This window comes from Aegilops tauschii, chromosome 4 (genome assembly GCF_002575655.3).
Source record: "Aegilops tauschii subsp. strangulata cultivar AL8/78 chromosome 4, Aet v6.0, whole genome shotgun sequence".
NCBI lineage: Eukaryota > Viridiplantae > Streptophyta > Magnoliopsida > Poales > Poaceae > Aegilops > Aegilops tauschii.
This window is the reverse complement of record NC_053038.3, coordinates 75,487,339-75,493,928: the sequence shown is the minus strand read 5'-3', so window position 1 is coordinate 75,493,928 and position 6,590 is coordinate 75,487,339. Positions and strand designations below refer to the sequence as shown.

The following is a 6,590-nucleotide window of genomic DNA, read 5'->3' as shown; positions in this document are numbered from 1 at the left end:
GTTTCGGGATACAAAGGATCCACGCCTGGGCCGGGGCGCGGACGTGGCGGGCCCCCTCCCTGCGGCGACGTCCCGTCACGCGCGTGGCCTGGCAGGCTTTCCGGCCACGTGGTTCGCCGACGGCCCGAGGCCGGCCCGCGGCCCGGTGCACGTGCCAGCGGGTTCCCGCCCTCCGACTCCAGAAGATTTCGACTCAGGCGGCGTGCCTGACCAAGGTCGGCTCTCAGCTGCCGGCTTGTCACGATAGGAAGCTGATCGAGCATCTCAACCCACATTCCACCTCGTAGCCCAATCAACTTTGGGGACTACTGTCGGAGTAAATGGCCACGGGTAGCCTAACCGACTGCCCCTGGTTCTTCTGAAAAATTTATCAGGCCTTCGGGCCTCCAAGCACTCCGAGCATTGGGCCGCCTTCCCTGGCCGGCTACCTCTGAAGCCGACTGCCGGAAGGCGACCCAGCCTCACCTACTCCTCCCCAGGATGACTAACAGGGTGGCCGACTTCAAGAAGCCGGCCAAGAAGGACGCCGACTCCAAAGAGCCGGCCGAGCCCACAACCACTCCAAGCCACTCCCACATAACGGCGACATGACGGGGTGTGGCCACAGTGCCGCCCACTACCCCCGAAGCCCAAGGCGGGCGTGGCTACAGGAGGCCGTACGGGACGGACGTCTCCCGTGCGGCTCGGCACTGTAGCCATGCTGGCCTCGACGTCACCCACGACCGACTCCCGTACGGCCCGCGGGCGGCGGGCCCCTTCAGCCAGAGAGAGGCGCGAAGGCGGCCCGGCCTTTCCCAGTCGGCCAAGAGCGTAGCCGGCCTCCAGAAGCCGGCTACTCCCTTCCTCGAAGCAGGAGCCCCATTAAGGAGACAAGACGAGGTAAGGCTACAGTGATAGCCCCCGAGGCGGCCCACTGTAGCCACGCTTACCTCGACAAAGCCATCGTCATCACAGGCGAGGCTACAGTAAGCAGCCGCCGACAAGACCCTAGGCGGTGGGGCCGGCCTGTCGACCAAGTAGCCGGCAGCCGGCGGGACCCAGCAGCCGGCGGAGAAGCCGGCGAGCGTAGACACTGACGGCTGGGACCAGAGCCCAGCCGGATTACCATTGTACCCCCGGGGGGTAGGCCTATATAAACCCCCCGGAGCACCCATGCAAAGGGTTGGCACCTGAGCATGGTTCGCCTCCAAGCATAGTTGGCCTCTGAGCATAGAGTTGCCTTCTAAGCATAGCACACACACACCATAGATAGAGAGAAGCAAGAGCTAGCCTTGTTCTTCTTCTCCCTTGATCTCAACAGCTCTAGGAGCGATTGTAGCTACCTTTCATCGATCTAGTGATCATGCGGAGACCCCGCAGAGCAGGATTAGGGGTGTTATCTCCTCGGAGAGCTCCGAACCTGGGTAAGATCCGCCGGCGTGCATGTCTTCGCCTCATCCCGTTTCCAGGCACCGGCGACGTTTTATTGGCTCCCACAATGATAAGCCATCCCTTGGCATATGTCGCACCAACCACCCGACATCTATCATCCATATTGCACTTGTATCACCATCTCTTCGCCGAACTAATGCACCTAGACAATTTACCATTGTATTGGGTGTGTTGGGAACACAAGAGACTCTTTGTTATTTGGTTGCAGGGTTGCTTGAGAGAGACCATCTTCATCCTACGCCTCCCACAGATTGATAAACCTTAGGTTATCCACTTGAGGAAAATTTGCTACTGTCCTACAAATCTCTGCACTTGGAGGCCCAACAACGTCTACAAGAAGAAGGTTGTGTAGTAGATATCAGACAGTGGATCAATGGTGAAACGGAGACCTTAAGCAAACTTGCAAAAAACTCCCCATGAAGTCTTGTAATTTCTCATAGGTCCAACGACTTCGACACTAACCACTACTCCCGCGCACCGGCGTCATGGGCGTCGCCTCTTCATCCCACAACGAGGGGCAACTGCCCTAGGGGGGATGGACGACGACGAGTGCTTGCGGCAGCTCCATAAGCCCGCAACGGCCCGAGAAACGACGCTCTCGCCTGGGAATCAGGCCTAGCACAAACAAGTGAGCGGCCAGGCCGAAAGCGTAGGGGCTATATATGCCCGTACTGATTTGCAATACGCCTTGCCTCTGGCATTCTGCGTTTGAACCGCCCATTTTCGCACTTGTGTTCCCTCGCTCGCAGTCGCTGCCTTCGCTTCACTAGTTCCTTCGTTCGCCTTGTTTGTTTAGGGGTTTTTTTTATCATTTTTCTCTGTCTTTAGTTTTCTTCAATTATTATTTCTTTCTTTCTTGGTTTTATTAGTTTCTTCGGATTTTCTTCTTCTTTTACATTTTGCCTTTTCATTTATTTCTTCTATGTTTTTCTAGGTTTTCAAAGGTTTTTTTATTTTTCTTCTTTTCTTTGGTTTTGTTTGGTTTTTCTCGATTTTATTGGTTTTCTTTGATTTTCCTCGTGGTTCAAGGGTTTCTTATGTTTTTGTAGGATTTTCAACACATCTCTACCTTTTCCCACATAATCTATATCTTTATATATATATATAAATGCATGTTTTAACATTTATAAATAAATTATTAACATTGTTTTTATATTATATGTTCTTAAGTCTACTTTTTTCATACACGTACATTTTTCGTATACATATGAAACATTTTTTTATACATGTGTAACATTTTCTAAACAATAGATGATTAACATTTTTATATTATATGTTCTGATGTTTAGTTTTTTCATACACGTTGTACACTCTTTCTTATACACCTGAAATATTTTTTATTCACGTTTCCCACCAAAAAATAAATTTTTTTATTCACATTAGGCATTTTTCAAATGCATGATAAATATTTTTAAAATATAGGTATCTTTGTGGTTTTTATTGTTTTTCTCGGTACGCAAAGTACATTTTTTATTCACATTAGGCATTTTTCAAATACATGATAAATATTTTTAAAATATAGGTATCTTTGTGGTTTTTATTGTTTTTCTCGGTATGCAAAGTACATTTTTTGACAACACATGAAACATTTTTCGGATACACGTTGGACATTTTTAAGATAAAGACTTTTCAAAATATATGTTTCCTTGTGGTTTTTATAGGTTTTTTCTGAACTCGTGTGTATTTTTTGTCGATATAAAATGTACATTTTTAAAGCACGCGTGAAACATTTTTCTGATACACAATGGACAGTTTTCAATTACATGAAGTATATATTTTTAATGCATTTTGAACACTTTTTCAAATACACAGTAATATTTTTCCGAATACAGTTCTACATTTTTTGAAGTATCCAAAAAAAATTACATTGTATAAACTTTTTTTTAATCTTGTGAGCATGACTAACATTTTTTTTGTATTTACACAATATCTTACAATGTGTAAACATTTTTCGCACACATACTTTTTTGTACAATTGATTAACATGTTCCACTTTTTCTGTTTCACTTTTGTACATTTTTCGTGTGCATTAAAAGCATTTTTATACACATGGTTAACATTTTTACGCACACATGAATCATTTTTGTGAATTACCTGAATATTTCTTTACAATCTATAAACGTTTTTCGCACACATGATTAACATATTCCATCTTTTATATTTCAAATTTGTTCATTTTTCGTGTGCCTCAAAAACATTTTTCTATACACATTGAACATTTTCTAATGCAAGATTAACATTATTTTCACGCATATGACTTATTTTTGCGAATTCGGTGAACATTTTTTTACAATGTATTAACATTTTTGTACACATAATTAACTTTTTTCGCACACATGATTAACATGTTCTACTTTTTTTGTTTCACATTTCTACATCTTTTGTTTGCATCAAAACATTTTTCTATACATATTTAATATTTTTTAAAAAATTAAGATTTTGTGCACACATGAATCATTTTTTTTGAATTACATGAATATTTTTTTGAAATTTATAAATAATTTTAGTAAACATGATTAACATGTTATATTTTTTGTTTTACATTTATACATTTTTGTGCATCAAAAACATTTTTGAACACATTTAATACTTTCATATGCAATATTAATATTTTAAATAATTTAATGTAAATTTTTTTTATAATATAAATATTTAGAATATTTGTAAATATAAACAAATTAGAAAATAAAGCACAAAATCAAAAACAAAAAAGTGAATATAAAACGAAAGAAAAAAAAACCAAAAAGTAGCCAGCAGGCCAGCCGTGGCTACTGTGCCGGCCCAATAAGCCCCTGCAGGCGAGCCGTCGTATGACACATAGCCGTTGTTTTGATACTTGTATTTTTGTCCATGAGCGAAGAAACTTTAATTTTGAGGCTCTCAATCTCGCTAAGTTTGCGTATAACTTAGGCATAAGTAGACATATTTTATTAGGTATTGCTCATGACCCAATGCTTGTACATATGAAGATCACTTTGAATCAATAAAGTGGTATTTCCTATTGGGCGCCACAGGCGCCAGTTAACGTGCATTTTGTTAACTGGCGCCTGTGGCGTCCGTAAATGGGCCGGCCCATCTAGGCGCCGGTTGACGGTCTTTTTAAAAATTCTATGAACTTTTTTGAATATTGATGAACTTTTTCGAAATTTAATGAACATTTTGTCTTGAAAATGGATGAACTTTTTTTTTGATTTATGAACGTTTTCTAAAAATACATGAACTGTTTTTCAATTTCTATGAACTTTTTCAAATATAATGAACTTTTGCAAAATTGGATGAGCTTTTTTTCTATTTGAACGAACTTTTTTTTCCTAATTGATGAACATTTTTTAAAATTTATGAACTTTTTTTAAAGATATGAACGTTTTTTTTTCAAATGGATGAACCTTTTTTCTTTAAATCTGTAAACCTTTCTTGAATTCATATTTTTATTTTCGTAAAAAAAACCTGGGGGCAGTACGTTAGTGGGCCGGCCCATGATAGCAGCGCTGCAGGCGGCGGATCGTTAACGGGCGCCTGCAGCGCTGCATAGGAGCTCCCCAATAAAGTTGACGATGTTACTAAGAAAAAAAATCCGGCCGAAAGACTGACCTGGGCCCATCGGAGCCGGATGCAGGCCAGAGCGTGATCCGACCGAGCCACCATCGAGCCAAAAGGACCGAGAGGCTCGCGCCAGGCGAGGCGTCGCCCAGATTCCACATCCGACGCAGAGCAGCGATCCCCTTCCCCTCACGGTTGCAAAACGGCATCGATGCCGTGCGGAGTGTGCGGCTGCGCATGCCGCACCGGCGGCGAGGCCCCCAATGGGGAGCTGGATGCGCCGCTGCCTGACATTGAGACAGGATCTGGCCAGGGCGCGGCGCCACTGGACGCCCAAGTATCGCCGCTGAACATCGCTATTCATCGGGCAAGTACACGCTATATGCCCAATCGGGCCAATTTACTTTTCTTAACCGAATCGATTTTCTTTGCGGGGTCTAATCGGATCGATCCTGCACCTATACCTGTACGCAACGTAGATTTATACATGCGGCATCAGTTTTCTTCGATTGCCATCGACGATTGAACCTTTTTTCTTTCTTTTGTGCTCTACTAGTAGATAGTAGATTAAATAAGGTGACGCAGTTTTCCCAATGAACCATCTAATAATCAGTAGTTAACAAGTTTTAGGCTTGTATTTTTAAATATATTTACAGAGCCATGCACCAGACTAGTACTGTAGATTTATGTATTCTTTTCTAGACCTGATTTTTTTTAGCAATTTTTTTCTTGTGGTTTTCCTGTTTCTGGATCGTGTAGACGCCCTGTTATTTTGTTGGACTAAAGTAATTTCATTCCAATTGCCTGCAGGTATCATTGTTCTTGGTGTGGGTGTATTTGCTGGATTTAATGAGAAGATTTGCGATGAAACATACCGACGGAGACATATGGTTTAGCACACTTGCTGTGCTTCTTATGGCCTTACCGGTGACAGAGTACTTCTTAATTACTGCCATGTGTGAGCACAACCCAGATGGTTTGATGTGGAGGCTATATTGATATAGCGAAGCATTCTCTAGCCCACACTTGATACCATCCCCTCATGTTGGCTGACATGTTTGGTACTGTTATTGGCATATAGTACTTGTCATGTGCTGTCCTACTTTGTGTCATTTTTAGAGCTCTGAGGAATACGTGTGAGCCTTATAAACCCGAAACGAGAGATGCCGTACTATGTTGTTCCAATGTTGTATGTTGGTGTTGTTTTCCTATCTATGAATACTACATGCCTGTTATATATATAGCTGGGCAATAAATCAATTTTGTTGCACTGATCAACCACAAACACGAGTCGTTTGGCATCTATGTACTGGGGTAGACTTGTGTGAGATCACAATAGGTGAAATCTATGAGATAGAGTTTTTTGAAAAAAAAATACATATTCAAACATTCTTAAAAAATTTGTAGACACACATCAATGTTTGATGTACAATCTTACAAAAATTCAGCTCCTAATTCAACTTACACTAATAGAAAAAAAGGCAAAATCAAATGTGAATAGTGTTAAAGTACTATTCACCCAAAGCTGCTACTATTTACATTCGAATTTGTTTTTTTTATCTATAAACGTACTGAGTTTTGAGCTGATTTTTTTGGATCTGTAGACACTACTAGAATCT

General features: G+C 42.0%; 1 long non-coding RNA gene across 1 annotated transcript; it reads left to right on the top strand.

Moving 5' to 3' along the window:
* Nucleotides 1–5,076: 5,076 nt before the first annotated feature.
* LOC109735111 (uncharacterized) lies at nt 5,077–6,231 on the top strand. The gene is made up of 2 exons (XR_012181398.1): nt 5,077–5,338; nt 5,782–6,231. It is a non-coding gene; the product is annotated as an uncharacterized lncRNA (long non-coding RNA).
* Nucleotides 6,232–6,590: the final 359 nt, after the last annotated feature.